We start from the raw sequence: 16,434 nt of genomic DNA, 5'->3' as shown, positions 1-16,434 counted from the left end.
GAAGGTGGTGCGCCAACTGAGGCGAGCAAGGGGTGCAGTTATGCTAGCAGGTCAGCTCCGGAGGGAGGTAGCGGTAAGGTTAATTGTTCAGGTGAGGGATAGGGCAGGGAAGTTGGTGGTGGCTCCGGATCTGATTGACAAGGTCTTTGAGGAATTTTATGAGAGGTTGTACAGGTCAGAGCCACCTGGGGGAGATCGTGAGATGCAGGAAATTCTAGATGGGTTGGAGTACCCGAGGTTAGGGGAGGGGGACAGGGCTACATTAGAAGGAGCGATAGTGGAGCAGGAGATAAAGGATGCGATTGGGAGGATACAGTCGGGGAAGGTGGTAGGGCCGGATGGGTTCCCAATGGAATATTATAAAAAATTCAAGGATAAGCTGGCACCCCTGATGTTTGAAGAGACGATAGGGAAGGGGGTGTTGCCACAAACTTTGGAACTGGCATCAATTTCCCTGTTGCTAAAAAAAGAAAAGAACTCGACGGAGTGTGGGTCGTATTGGCCCATATCACTTTTGAATGTGGACGCAAAAATATTAGTGAAGGTACTGGCGGGTAGGCTGGAGGAGTGCCTCCCGAAGGTGATAGGTGAAGATCAGACGGGGTTCGTGAGAGGGAGGCAGCTCTTTTCAAACGTTAGAAGGGTATTGAACGTGGTTATGGCACCAGCGGAGGGGAAGGAAACAGAGGTGGCACTGGACGCTGAGAAGGCGTTTGACCGGGTAGAATGGGGGTACTTGATGACAGTTCTGGAGCGGTTTGGGATTGGACCAAGATTTGTGAACTGGGTAAAGCTACTATATAAGGAGCTGAGGGCGAGTGTCCGCACAAACAACATCAGCTCGAGATACTTTTCTCTCCACCATGGGACTAGGGAGGGATGTCCCCTGCTGTTTGCACTCACGATTGAGCCGTTGGCCATCGCATTAAGATGTTTGGGGGTATGGAAAGGAATAGTGCGGGGGGGGGGGATAGAGCATAGGGTGTCCTTGTATGCCGATGACTTGTTAATATACATGTCGGAACCGAGTGTGTCGATAAGGGGAATATTGGAGCTGCTTCGGGTGTTTGGATCTTTCTCAGGGTACAAACTAAATCTAGACAAGAGAGAGTATTTTGTGATGTCTCGGCCGGCGGTAGGGGTGGGGGTGGGGGGGCTGCCATTCCGTAGGGCAGGAACTCACTTTAGGTACCTGGGGGTGCAGGTTGCCTGGGTCTTCCAAACCTGATGTATTTACTACTGGGCGGCGAATGTGGAGAAGGTGTGGAGCTGGGTTAGAGGGGTTGATTCCCAGTGGGTCAGAATAGAGGAGAGTTTGTGCAGGGGGTCGGGGCTGAAAGCACAAGCAACAGCGCCGCTCCTGATAGCACCGGGGAGGTACTCGAGGAGTCCGGTAATAATAGCTTCATTGAGAATTTGGAGGCAGTTTTGCCAACACGTCAGGTTGGGGGCAGGGTCAAGGGAAATGCCAATTCGGGGGAACCATAGATTTGAGCCTGGGAAGTGGGATGGGAATTTTCCCAAATGGGAGGAGAAGGGGATTAAGACACTCAAAGTTTTGTTTTTTAGGGGTCGGTTTGCAGGATTGAAGGAGCTGGAAGCGAAGTATGGGCTGGAGCAGGGGAAAATGTTTAGATACATGCAGGTTTGAGATTTTGCCAGAAAGGAGATACAGAGCTTCCTGCTGGAGCCAGCCTCCACATTGCCTTTGCCTCGTTGATCGCCCGAAGGCGGATCCTGTTGGGATGGAGAGCAGCCTCTCCACCCTGTGCCCTGGCGTGGTGGGGGGACCTGTTGGAATACTTGACTCTTGAGAAGGTTAAGTTTGAACTGAGGGGAAGGATGGAGGGGTTCTACAATTCATGGGCATTATTAATTATGCACTTTCAAGAACTGGATAACATCAAACATTAGTGGGGGGGGGGGTGGGTGGGAGGGTTGGGGGGACGGGGCCTGTGTGTGTTAATGGCAACTGTGGGTGATTCCTGATTCCTTTTTGTCATTTATTTGTGTGAACATGCGGGCTAATGTTTTGGGTTTGGTGGGAGGATGGGATCGTTGTTATTGATATGGGGATTGACATATTTGTTACTGATTATTGTTTATTGTTGGGTGTAAATTTGGGACAAAATGTGAAAAAGGAGAATAAAAATATTTTTAAAAAACAATGTCCTGACCAGATGCCTCCTTAATCCTTCCCATAACTCTGCTGTTTTTCTCAGTCATGTTGGCTGTTCAATCGTTTATGATTCCTTTGCAACAAACCCAGTCGAGCCCACACTTTCCAACCACAAAACTTTCAAAGCTTCAAAATTCTCTGCACCAGTCGTGTGGATTGGTAAAGTCTGGTAGCACAGCAAATCCTCAACAAATTCATTGTGCCAAACATACCTAACGTAAACTAGCAAGATTGCACAATCTGAAACATCTGTACTTTCATCCAGTTGTGTTGAGAACTCTTGTGCTGACTTTAAACGAGAAATAAACTGGGTTTCTAAATTCTCAGCAATCTGACAAATTTGGCAAGCCACTGTGTTATCACTAAGTGGGATACATTTCACTTTTTCAATGAATCTCTCATCTATGACCATATGAACTATATCTAATACTGCAGGGAGAATTAATCCTGATTGGCGGGTGGGCTGGTTCCGTGGGGGCCTTTGTTCCTCTGCGCCAGGCCCCTGTAGGGCTCCGCCGTATTGCCCGGGGGCCAGAGCAGAGACGGGAACCCACGCGCATGCGCAGAATCACGCCAGCCTTCCACGCCGGCTGGAGCTGTGGGGACCACTCCGGCGCCGACCTAGTATCCTAGGAAGTGGAGCATTCTTCATTATCGGGGACTATTGACGCCGGAGTGGTTGACGCGGCTTTTCAGGCGGCATCGGAACTTGGCCGCGGGATTGGAGAATCCCGGCCAAAGTCTTTGGGCTGAATTCTCCGATTTTGAGGAAATGTCTGGAGGAAGCTTCTGGTCTTACGACTAAAAGGTCGGCACTACCCCCTCATCAATGCTCCGCCGGTGGGGGCTTGCAGCCGTGCCACGTAATGCCCCGGCTTTACCTGCAGATACAGATGGAGAATGGCCGGGTCCGTGGTCGTGCAAGTGCACGGCGGTGGCCGCAACGTACAACATGGCGCCAGCCATGCGCGGACCCGGCCTGCCAGATAGTACCCACCCGTAACCCCATGTGAAACCCCCAGACCACCCCCCAGCAGTCCCCCCAGCCCCCGCTGAAGCCCCCCATGCCAGCGGAACGGCTCCCCCACAGACTGTGGCGACGTTCCTTCAATATCTTTTCTGGACAACAAATATCTTTATCCCACAATATTAAAGATTGACTCATGTCTGTACACCGTAAGATTTTAATATCTTTCCCCATTCTCGTCTGTTCACGCGGGAATACTTAACCTTCACACACAAAATCCTTAAACACATGCGCCGCCTGCTGGTCATTCTGCTCCTGTACCATTTGTCCCACATTTTCATTCCTATTGTTTAGCCTTTTCCTCTGTGTATATGCTATCTGCTTTTCTTATTGCCGAACCTCTAATTTCATATTTCCCATTTTAAGATTAATAACTCCAACTGGCTTTCTGTTTGACACTCCAGCATACAGACTTTGTGTGGCCCAGTTTATTAGCGTGAAAGCATCTAGCTTTCCTCATGTCTCTAAACCCTAGAGTACCATCTTTTTGATTTTGAGGTGACGTCTCTTTGGAAGGTTTAACCACTCTCCTGCTTGACTTTATCGCACCTTCCTTAGAGTGTTGATAAAAATGTTTTGACCTGTGAACGAACTCATTATCGTCAGACATGTTTTTCAGTCTTAACTCTTTGTTCCTCAACTTGAGCCCTTATCGTTGTAGGTTCTGAGTCTTTAAATTCTTCCACCAGAACTACTTCTCTAAGGGCTTCATAGGTTTTTGCTATTTTTAATGCTCTCACCCACCTATCAAAATTATTTTGTTTTAGTCCTTTCAAATTAATTGTAAGTCTGTCCAGACTACTGTTTTTTTATATTTTGAAATTTTAGTCTGTAAGCCTCTGGTACTAACTCAGTATAGCTTTGTTCACTGTTTCATATTCCCCAGATCTTGCCTCCGACAAAGGTGCATGGGCTTTACTAGCCATACCCTCAAACTTACTTTGTAAGAGCAATGTCCAAATATCTTGTGACCATTTAATCTGTTTAGCTATTTTCTTAAAAGCATTAAAAAATACCTGTGTCCCTTGCATCAAATTTTGGAAGTGCCTGTACAAATCTAAACATCTCCCCAGTAGGTTCATGTCGAGAACCACTTTCTTCTTCATTCAGCTCTGTTGTCCAGGCTGCAAGTCGCAGCATTTTAACTTAATGTTCTCTTTCTTTTTATCCTTTTCTTTTTCTGCCATTGGTAACTTCTGTAATTCCACTTACCCTGGGAAAACTCTCTCTTTCTTGCATTTCTAATTTCCTCATTTCTATTCTTTTTGTGATTGAATTTTTACTAATTACATTTCCCCATTTTCAAAGTACTCGGTCTGCCTGACACCACTTTGCTTTGCTTGTAATTACTTCACTTTCTTGGCCCCTGTAGATATCATAATTTATTTGCCAATTCCATCAATTTAGCTTTAGGTACAATTTTCAAATTTGCGAAGGTTATATTGTCTGGGCGGCACGGTAGCACAGTGGTTAACACTGTTACTTCACAACGTCAAGGTCCCAGGTTCTATTCCTGGCTTGGGTCACTGTCTGTGCGGAGTCTGCATGTTCTCCCCATGTCTGCGTGGGTTTTCTTCGGGTGCTTCAGTTTCCTCCCATGAATCCCGAAAGACGTGATGTTATCATAGAATCATAGAATTCACAGTGCAGAAGGAGGCCATTCGGCCCATTGAGTCTGCAGTCGCCCCTGGAAAGAGATCCCCACCTAAGCCCACAACCCCACCCTATCCTCGCAACCCAGTCAACCTTTGTTGGACACTAAGGGCAACTTAGCATGGCCAATCCACCTAACCTGTTAGATAATTTGGACATTCTGACTTCTCCCTCCGTGTACCGAAGAGGCGCCGGAATGTGGCGACTTGGGCTTTTCACAATAACTTCACTGCAATGTTAATTTAAGCCAACTTGTGACAAAAGCAAAGATAATAATAATAATTATTATTAAATAAGCTAGGGCAGAAAAAGAGCCATCTTTGCAGTCTCTTTATTTAAATTACACATTCTCACTCGGTTCCATGATTCTTCAATCTTGTTACATTTAAAAAGTCACAAATCCTCTACATCCACAAGGAATTATGCATTTTAAAATTCCAGCCAAGATCCCCCAATGTTTTTAAGAACCCTGCTGATGTTATCTGTGAGAGCATCTCAAAGGCCGGAAGGATAACTTGAAACACTGGTTCTTAATGGTGTATATTATTTAGAATAATGTGAGGAATAATGTGCAACCAAGTGAAGAACAAGTTGTGTAAAAAAAAGTAAAGAATATTTATTAAAGTAATAGAAAAGAAAAAACGCACAACAAAAGACGAATATACACTATGACACTTAAGTATATGAATAACTAAACACATAATTTTATCTTATTCCCAATATATACCCTAGTTCCCTTTTCCCAAACAACATCCAAGATTACTGACTCTATCGGTCAAATCCAGTTAATAGTTATCACACAATAACACTTAGGTGACCAAGTCTGAGAAAATGTCTCTTTCTGGGTTGGCGAAGGCTCAAAATTATGTATTTTTGAGGAGAATATTTGCAATCTGCTGTGACGCTAAATGTTAAATGGAACAGGCCTTCGTGGCTCGGATCATAGATGGACGTAGCTTGTCTGACTGTTGGATGGATACTAGCCTCCTTCAACAATGAGGCTGCCAGCAGTTATACTGTTCAATTTCTTTGCTATTCTCCTTTGTGGACTCAGCTGTCTACTTCTCTCAAATTCCTTACCTTTTGAAGTTATCATTAGTATAATCCCACTGATTTCTGGTAAACAATGTTTTAGAAATGCCCATTCACATCTCAATGCCTCTAAATTCCTCCTAATCTTGTTACTGGGCAAAATCACATCTCATTATTCCTCTAGGTGCCTGCTAGTGTCATTACATTTCTGTCATTTTATTTTAATCTCAAATTTACTGTTAATCTTTTTAACTCTCCACATTCGTGACAGATGATGTTGCCAGGATCGGAAACGTGGAGCTATGATGAAAGATTCGAGAGGCTGGAGTTGTTCTCCATGGAACAGAGGAGGCTGAGGGGGAAATTTGATTGAGATACACAAAATTGTGGGGAGCCTAGATAGAGTGGTGGGAAGGGCCGACTTACCTTAGCAGAGAGGTCAGTGACTCGGGGACATAGATTGGCTGAAAGACTGGAGGGGAGAAGAGGAAAACATTTTCTTCACCCAGAGGGTTGTAAGGAACTTGCTGCCTGAAAGACTGATCGAGGCAGAACCCTACGACTGAAAGCTGGAAAATAGGACTAGGCTGGGTGGCTCATTTCTTCGCCGACGCAGGCCCAGTGGGACAAATGGACTCTTCCTGTGATTCTAATAGAGAATTGGGAACACATGGACTTTTGCAGTATGCCTGACCAGGAACTCTCCCAGTCTTTGCATCAGGCTTATTGGAAGCATTTACAGAGTGCATGGCCATCAAGTCCTGAACTGGAACTTACCTGGAGCTTGTGACCCAGAGTAACGATGTGACCCACTGCGTCACAAGACTTCTGGTTATTAGCACTACTACCTCTTTGATATATCTGTATATTAGGCTATGTACAATAACCCAGCTGCACAGGACAAAAGTTTTGCAGGTGATCTCAAATTGGATAATAAATAAGCAATGAGGTGGATAGTAACAAACTTCAGGAGGACAAAGAGAGAGTGATGAAATGGGCAGGCAATTGGCAGATGAAATTTCCTCGAGATACACGGGAAGCAAATATGTTTTATTGTGCAGCTTGAGGAGAGGCAATGTAAAAGGTACAATTTCAAAACGGCTGCGTAATGTTGCCTCACGTCGTCACTGTGTTGGGGAGACACAGAATGCCAAAGGAATCCAACACAATGTTCAGGACTGAACTGCCTGAAAAGGAGGTAGAAGTAGATTAAATAGTAACTTTCAATAGAAAATTAGCTAAATATCTGAAATGTGAAAAATGACCAATGGGACTGTTTGGATAACTCTTTCAAATTAAGAGACATGTGTGGTACTATCATAGCTATCTGCATTACATGGGTTAATGTAGTACCATGAACAGCCACTGGATGGAGCTGCAGATACTACTATATAAAGCAGTGATGTTGGACCTTAGTAAGAAGTCTTACAACACCAGGGTAAAGTCCAATAGGTTTGTTTCGAATCACTAGCTTTCGGAGCACTGCTCCTTCCTCAGGTGTGCTACGAAAGCTAGTGCTCTGAAAGCTAGTGATTCAAAACAACCCTGCTGGACTTTAACCTGGTGTTGTAAGACTTCTTACTGTGCTCACCCCAGTCCAATGCCAGTATCTCCACATCATGCCTAGACCTTAGGGGAGGGACGTAAGCAGAAGACAGCTAGTGAAGATCATAAGAGCAGTTAGTGTGAGAAGGTTAGATTATCATTTATACCAGTTAGTGAGATTAACATTGGTGAGTGTAGTTAGATACTATTGATCAATTCTATATTCTAAAAGGACTAAGTGTTGAAACATAGTTTAGTAGTGCAAATAAAAACATAACTTGTTTAAGTAAAAACTATACTGTGGTCTTTGTGGAACATTATGCCAGCCATCCTAAAGAAGCAACACAAAGAACGCCACATGGTACCAGGAGTCTATTCCTTGAAATAAACAGTAATTAGATTAGTGTAGAATAGCATTGGAGATTGAAGAAAGCAATCCAGAAGCTACATCACAGAAAAAAAATTACTGTAAAGACTGATCAGAAGATGGAAGGTCTTAAGAATTCCAAGACACAGGGTAAACTGTGCCAGAACTGGGCTTTCTTCAAGCAACAGTTTGAAATCTGTATTTCTTCCTCCGCGCTTGAAAATGCATCAGACCAACGTAAGATAGCTGTCCTGCTAAATTTGGCTGGTCTGCAGGCATTGGAATTATTCAATTCCTTTTTGAATTCAGTGCAGATGAGGACAAAAATAAATACAGCATGGTGCTCCAAAAGTTTTGCACATACTGTAAGAAACAGGTGAATGAAATTTATGAGTGCTACATGTTTCAGAAAAGTTGCAGCTTAGGGGAAAGTATTCCTTTGTCACAGCTCTCAAGCTCTGAGCACAGTCCTGGAATTTTGACTCATCCTCTGAGTCTATGATGTGGGACCAAGTTGTGTTCGGAATAAACGATGAACGGTTGCACGAGAAAATGTTGAGAAAACCAGCGTTGTCGACTGAGGATGCTATAAATATGTGTAAGGCCAGCAAGCAGGCATTGAGCCAATATGCCGAATTCGTGGCTAAGGAAAAGCGCAAAATCGATAAACGTGGCTGATGCCATTAATGCTGTGTCGCGGCAAAGAAAACAGTGTACAACCGCCAGTGGCCATTTTGATTGTGACATCACGAGCGGGATGACGTGCACATGCTGTGGTCACGCCCACAGTTAAAAAAAAATTGTCAGGCAAGAGGGAATCATTGTTTCAATTGTGATAGACCGAATCACTTCGCAGCACAGTGTCGTTTTTCACCAACTGTTCCAGTAACCAAATTTAAACAGGATTTTGGGATGGCAGAAGGATCCAAAGTGTGCAAAGTGATGAGAAAAAATCCAAAATCACAGAAGATAGAGATGATTGCTCACCTTGTGCATTGTCCAATACCTTCATGATAGAAGCCATGACCAAGATTGATTTATTGGATCGAGAAGAAAGACCAATAAACACACTCTCAAGGGTAATAAAGGAGTGGACTGTCTCACTTGAAATAAATGGTACATTGACCCCAGTCAAGATTGACACAGGAGCCCACACAAATATTATCACATTCCGATCTTTGAAACAAGCAATCAGAAAGCCTCTGATAAAGCAGTCCACCTGTAAACTCCCAGATTACAATGGTAAAACGATAGCTACAAAGGGGTTGTGCTATCTCGTCATGAAGAATGGGAAACTAGGGATATCCATCGACTTCAAGGTCATAAAGGGTCAGAAATCTTCATTGATTGGTGTTGCTGCTTGTGAAAGATGGCAGCTAGTGGAAAGGATTCACTCAAATGGTACTTCAGATGACACAGATGAAGAGTCCAGGGATGACCTAGGTGATGTGAATAACCTCTCCAAAGCTAATACTGATGATGGAACTTCAAGAAACAAAGCTTCGACTGATGCTGAACCATCAGAAATCAGGGCAACTACTGATGCTGAAACATCAGAATCCGAGTTGGTCCAAATAGTGGAATCGCAAGCTCGTTTAATTTCTGAAATACTACCAGTATCTGATTGCAAACCACAGACCATAAAAGCTGAAATTGAAAAGGACGTGACGCTCCAGAAGATGAAACAATACCTCAGGGTAGGATAGCCTGCTGGATGCAAATCACCCTTTCAAGACAAAAGAGATGATCTGCCTACAATTGATTGAGTCCTGCTAAAAGGAGACAGGATAGTGATACCTGCCAGTTTAGTTAAGGAATTTTGCAGCAGGTTCACAAGGCTCATTAAAGCACTGAAAAGTGTCATAGGAGAGGGAGCCAGACAATTGGTGTATTGGCCTGGAATAAACAGAGCGATCGATCAGTATGCGCAAGCATGTTTGATTTGTCAGACGCACCAACCTGCACAGAGCAAAGAAACCATGCAACAGATGGAGATTGTGACCAGTCAATAGAACAAAGTAGACATGGATCTATTTCATTTCCAGGGTCATAACTATTTGATAGTCATAGACTATTACTCCAACTTTCCAGAGGTGATGTTGTTAAAAGATTTGACTGCCAGATTGGAGATAAAGGCAACAAAACTGATTTTTGCACATCATGTTATTCAGCTTAACGTTGTCTCTAACAATGGTCCATGTTTCTCGAGTTGGGAGTGGACACAGTTTGCAGAGCAATATAATTTTAATCTTGTGATGTCTAGCCCATGTTATCCTCAGTCTAATGGGAAAGCAGAGAAAGGAGTAGGGATAATTAAAAGATTATTCCATAAGGCGAGTGTAGATGGTCAAGCCGTGTCATTAGCCATATCGAGCAACACCGTTATCGATGGGTCTCTCACCTGCACAAATGTTGATGGGGAGAAGACTACGAACCACTTTACCACAAATCATCAGTCCGTAAACTGATAACAAGAAGATAAGTGAAAGAATCACTGAGACAAACATACCAAGCCTCCAGCTGAGCTTCACGAAGGGAACTTTGTGAGGATTCAATAACCAGGAGGTTGTTGGCCAAATCTTGCCAAAGTTCTAAAACAGGTAGCACCCACGTCCTACCTAGTACAAACAGAACGAGGATCACTGTTCAGGAGAAACAGACGAGCCTTACTACGTGTCAAGCACAAGGTTCAAGCTCAATGTCAAAGAAGTTGTTCCACGTGATAACATATTCAAGGACATTGCCTTACCAGATCCAAGTTTAGCACTAACACAGCCAGAAGAAGGGATTTAGCAATCCAACGCCTTGAACATTCCACTGAAACGTTCTACCAGAAGAAGACGATCCCCAGAGATACTGAACTTGTGATTGTAATTTAACCTATTCTCATCTAAGTGATGATGTAACTGTCACTTTAAAAAAACTGCGTGTATGATAATAAGATAGTGATAGTTACAAGTTATTTAGATAGCAACACTATGAGGCCAGAGTTAAAAGAAAGTATCACAATCACCATAATAATATTTTCTTTCACAAAGAAAGGGGCATGTGGTATTACCATAACTATCAGCATTACAAGGGTTAATGTAGTACCACGAATAGCCATTAGATGGAGCTGCAGATACTACTATATAAAGCAGTGATGCTAGACCTTCAGGGAGGAGTAAGCAGGAGACAGCTAGTGAAGGTCATAAGAGCAGTTAGTGTGAGAAGGTTAGATTATAGTTTATACCAGTAGTGAGATTAGCAGTAGGTGAGTGTAGTTAGAAGTTATTGATCAATTCTGTATTCTAAAAGGACTCAGTGTTGAAACCCAGTTTAGTAGTGTAAATAAAATCATAGCTTTGTTTAAGTAAAATCTATACTGTGGTCTTTGAGGAACACTACGCCAACCATCCTAAATGAGCAACACAAAGAAACCACAGCATGAAGGGCAAAATAACGTCCTCAATGCTCCATCATTCTGTGATTGTAGGATTTGAAGTGGGAGGGATAGATCCTCAGAAAGAGAAATACATTAAATGAGAATGCAGAGGGATGTAAGAAAGCAATTAATAAAATGTAGGGAACAGGGAAAGAGAGATTGAGGTGTAACTTTACAAAATTTTGGCTTTGCATTTTGATCTTAACTCTTTTCTGCTTTCCTCTGAATGCAATCAGCAGTAACCTGAAGTCTGCTTTTAAATAATATGGCAGCAGTACAAGGTTTTAGTCACAAATTTGTTACATAAACAAGATGAAATGGGCCATAAACTCAAGGCTATGTGGGAGCAAGATTAATACACTCACACAGTGAGGGAGTCAGCAGTGGTAACCAGGCAAGTGCTGGCTGATGTTCATGTACTGCTGATCTTCCATGTGCTGCATCACAAGGGTATATCTTAAATCATCATGGGCCACAGCACCTGGAGAACTGCGTACATCTTTGTCCCATTATTTGAGGAGGGATGTAATTGCATTTGTGGAAGTTCAGAGGAGATTCACTCAGTTGATTCCAGAAATGAGCTCGGACGGGATTCTTCGTGGGCTGATGCCGAAATCGGGAATCGTTCGTGAAGCCAAAATCGTTGCGGGAGCCAGGGGCATGCCAATTTTCAATGCTCCGGCGCCTCGACAGTGGAGTCAATGCGTTCTACTCCACACGTGCAGTAAACATCATTTACATATCACTAGAGGACCTGACCCGGTATTCCCCGGGGCATCCGCAATGCTCTTTCTTCGCCGGGGGAAATTCCCGACGGCGAGAGTCACTTGTGTTTTTAAAAATCGGGCAACAGACTGCTGAGGGACAGAGAGGAGGTAGGTTACACAGAGGCTGCCAGTCTTGCCGCCGACAGGGCTGGTGGGGGCAAGGGATGGGGGACACGGGCTCCCGCCAAGCTCCAGGGGGGGGGGGGGGGTGACCAGCGGATGGGCCGTGGGGCCGATGTGGCCCCACGGGACCGGGCCTGCATGGCAGCCATCTTGCTGCGCATCCCACTCACCGCCCACGGTGGCCCCTGGTTGTATCGAGTGATACCGGCCATATGGGTGCCCCACCCCGCCTCCCTCAAGCCCCACCACCCCCTCCCACAAACTCCACCCCCCCACACCAATCGGCCGCCACCCACCAGCGGGGCAGCACATGGCCCACCAAAGGGCAATGCAGGAGGGTACCGGGCAGGGGCCGTGTAGCGTACCACCAGCATGGGTAGTGCCAGCCACCAGTACGCTTGGGTGGGCAGTATTAGCGGGTCTGGTCCATGGGATGGAGGATGATGACAACCCGTTCTTTCCAACATCCACCTTGGTGATCCATGCAGGCGAGCTGGCCATTTAATCACACGGTCCTATTGAATCCCTGGGGGGACGGTAGATGAGACACTGGAGCGGTGAACGCTGTCTGAACTGTGTTCCCTGGGCCAAGTCCACCCACAACCTCCACCACACTCCTCACCCCCCTCACCGTCCCGTTCCCCCTCTGCAGCCAGCGCAGAGGCGGCGGAGGTGAGGACAATATGGGGGGGACGGTAGGTGGGACACCGAAGCGGTGAGTGCTGTCTAAACTGTGGTCCCTGGACACACACACCCCCCCTGTCCCATCCCATCCCGTCCCGTTCCCCCTCTGCGGCCAGCCCTGACAAATCCATCCTTCACACCCTTCTGACAGAGCACCGTGGCAGGTTGTGATGTTGTGCACAGGTGCCTAATGTGAACAAAAATATACAACTTTGTGCCCCAGCCCATAACGCTATACCATGCCCTGCACTCACACAAACTTAAATGGTGTCTTAGAGGCCCTAATGCTATGTCTAGTGGAACCTACGGTGGTATATCTGGAGTAGAGGTGGTCTGCTGAAATTCCTGCCCTGTGACCTGGGTCTCCTTTGGCAGCCGTCTTTTGGGGTGCCAGGCCTGGATGGGCCCGGCTGCTGCTGCTCGGTTGTCCCAGGTAGCAAGGTGCTGTGCTGTTCTTCCCCCTGCCCCCAGAGACAAGAGAGGGCATGGGAATCCGAGGCACTGTGCTGTTCCATCACCTCCCCTGCTGGAGTCACCAGCATGGGTGCCATCAACTTCCCCTTCCTTGGGGTGACCGATGACCCGTGGGCTACTCCATGGGACAGGGGTGTGAACGAGCTAACCCCTGAGGCTCCCCCGCCACCTGGTGCTGCCAGTCCTGGAGGCCCATGTCCACCCAGACCAGGGTCTCAATGCTCGCGGCCATGGAGCACTGAGAGTGGACCACTTCCCTTTTGGACTATGCCACATCACGCAGTGACTGTGCCACCCACCTCTGGGACTGGAGGACATCAGCCAGTGACTGTACCACCTCAGTCTGGGCAATGCCACCGATGCCCTCTGTCACGGCCCGCTGTGACTGGGCCATGCTCCGGAGCACCGCTGCAATGCCCTGGCTCATGGCTGCTTGTGACAGGGTGTTCCTGTCCTGGTCCTCGGCCACCGCCCACACCGAGTGCCCCAGGCCGTGGACATCTTGACCCATGACCAAAACCTTCACCCGCCCAAGGCCTCCACGGCAGACACCACCAGTTTGGGTGGCATGCATGGTCAGCAATCTCCTGTTCCTGCAGGAGGTTGTACTCCTCCAACTTCACCTGCCTGTGCCGAATGGTTGCCAACATCCCCCCATGTCGTCCCTGGCTCTGTGACTACATTTCCAGAATAGATGGGATTGTTCATTCCAGAAGCCCAAACCCCATCTGGACGGCAGCTAGTCCCTGGGGTTGGGCTGCCCTCTGACCGCCTGGCCCCTCAGGGGTTCCTATCTCCACGTGCTGTACCGGAGCATGTGTGTGGTGCGTGCCAGATAGTTCCCAAGGGGCCTCTTCACTAAGGTGCCCAACCACTGTGACCGGCCTTAGGGGCCCGAATGCTACATCTAGTGGATCCCCAGGTGGTACATCAGGAGTGGAGGCGGTGAGGGTTGGTGGATTCTCTGGAAAGTCAGTGGCATCCCCGGACTGGTTCCAGGATGTCCCTGACTGTTCATGTCTGTATCCTCCTCCTCTTCCTCACTGCTTCCTCCTGGGGTTGGCGTTGTGGTTGGGGTCGGGGGACACCAGAAGAGTCCGCGTCATTGCCAGGTGATCCTGTAAGACACAAGGCATGGCGCATGACTGGACCGCGGGTAGGGGTGACGGGTGGTTGTTTATGGGGCAGTGTGGGGGGTGGGTGTGGAGGAGGGGGCAGTGTGGGAGGTGGTGTAAGGCGGTTTCATAACAATGGAATAGGCCTGTCATTGGCCAGTGGTGGGATGTTCTGGTCCCGTTGTATGCACCCTCTATTGTTGGGCAGGATCAGACGATCCAGGCAGCGGAAACAGGCCGAATGTTCTGGCCTCTGTGAATAATCAGGGTATCTCTGACAACAGCTTCCAGATTTCCCTTCTTAAGTGTGCATATGCAGATATTACAGTTAGTTTTATACTAGGGCAGTGAGCACTCGCAAACTCTGCATCATTATATCTCTATTGACTTTTAACAAAATATTGTGGTGCCATATTTTAGCAGATTTGTTCAGCCATTTCCTCGAATGAGTTCATGAGTAAGTTACAATGTTAGAGGAATTTCATACCAGCAGTTTCTTGGTAAAGTAGTCCTTGCAACTTGACAACTGACTATTGGTTAGCAAATTTAAAAATTACAAATATTTATTTTTTTCATCTGAAAGCGAACCTTTGATGCAGATCCTACGGCTTGGCGTGTGAAAATAACCACTTTAGAAAAATCCATTATTCTCTTGTGGCAAAATATATAATACCTGTCGATGGTTCTAACATTTTTTCATCTCCTTGATAATCATCCAGGGAATCCAAATCTCAAGAGATGAATTCCACTCCAGTACCAATGCAAGCTCAATTCCAGCAAGGGCCAGGGCAGCCATCAACTACGATCATACATCAACACAGTGCCCCAGCCCAGCCAGTGCCTATAATTGTACAACAGCCAGTATCACCTATGTTTGCTGCTGCATCTTTTACTGACCGTCCTGCTCGCACAGTTTGCCCAAACCCCAGCTGTGGGTACGAAATTATGACTCAGCTCACCTACAAAGTCGGTCTCCTGGGTTGGATCTTTTTCGGTGGATCATTATGCTTGGGGTAAGTGCTTTGAACTTTTTTCTTTGCTTATGCAATTTATTCTTTGTGAAAGGGTTTAAAAGCTATCTTCAATCTATTCTTTGTGAATGGGCTTACAGGGTATCTTCAATCTATTAATCACATTAATGATTTAGATGAGGGAAAAAAATGTAATTTCCCCAAATTTGCAGATGATACTAAGTTGGGTGGGAGGGTGAGCTGTGAGGAGGATGCAGAGATCTGTCAGTGACATTTGTACAAGTTGGGCGAGTGGATGAATGAATGGCAGATGCATTACAATTTGCATAAATGTGAATGGATAAATAACAAAAACAAGAAGGCAGACTATTATCTGAATGGCCATAAATTAGGAGACGGGAATGTGCTTCGAGACCTCGGTGTCAACGTACACCAGTCACTGAAGGTAAGGGTGTAAAGAAGGCAAATGATATGCTGGCCTCCATTGCAAGAAGATTTGAGAACAGTAGCAGGGATGTCTTGCTGTAATTATGCAGGGCCTTGGTGAGGACACGCCTTGAGCAGTTTTGGTCTCCTTATCTGAGGAAGGATGTTCTTGCTGTGAAGGGATTGCGGCAAAGGTTTACCGGACTGATTCCTAGGATGGTGAGACTAATGTATGAGGAGAGATTGAATTGGTTAAGATTGTATTCACTGGAGTTCAGACGAATGAGGCGGGAATCTCATAGAAACCTTTAAAATTCTGATAGAACCAGACAGGATAGATGCAGGAAGGACGTTCCTGATGGTGGGTGTGTCCAGAACCAGGGGACACAGTCTGAGGATACACAGTAGACCATTTAGGACAGAGAGGAGCAATTTCTTCACCCAGAGAGTGATGCGCCTGTGGAATTCATTAGGAAGTATTTGAGGCCAAAATACTGTGGGTTGGATTCTCCATTTGGGAGACTATGGGTGGGATTCTCTGTCCCGCCGCACCCGTTTTCTTGTGCAGCGCCCCCCCCCCCCCCCCCCCCCCCCCTGCCAGCAGCGGGATCCTCCCTCCCGGTAGTCAGACAATGGGCTTTCCCATT

This window comes from Scyliorhinus canicula, chromosome 15 (genome assembly GCF_902713615.1).
Source record: "Scyliorhinus canicula chromosome 15, sScyCan1.1, whole genome shotgun sequence".
Classification (NCBI taxonomy): Eukaryota; Metazoa; Chordata; class Chondrichthyes; order Carcharhiniformes; family Scyliorhinidae; genus Scyliorhinus; species Scyliorhinus canicula.
Note: the sequence above shows the minus strand (reverse complement) of the source record.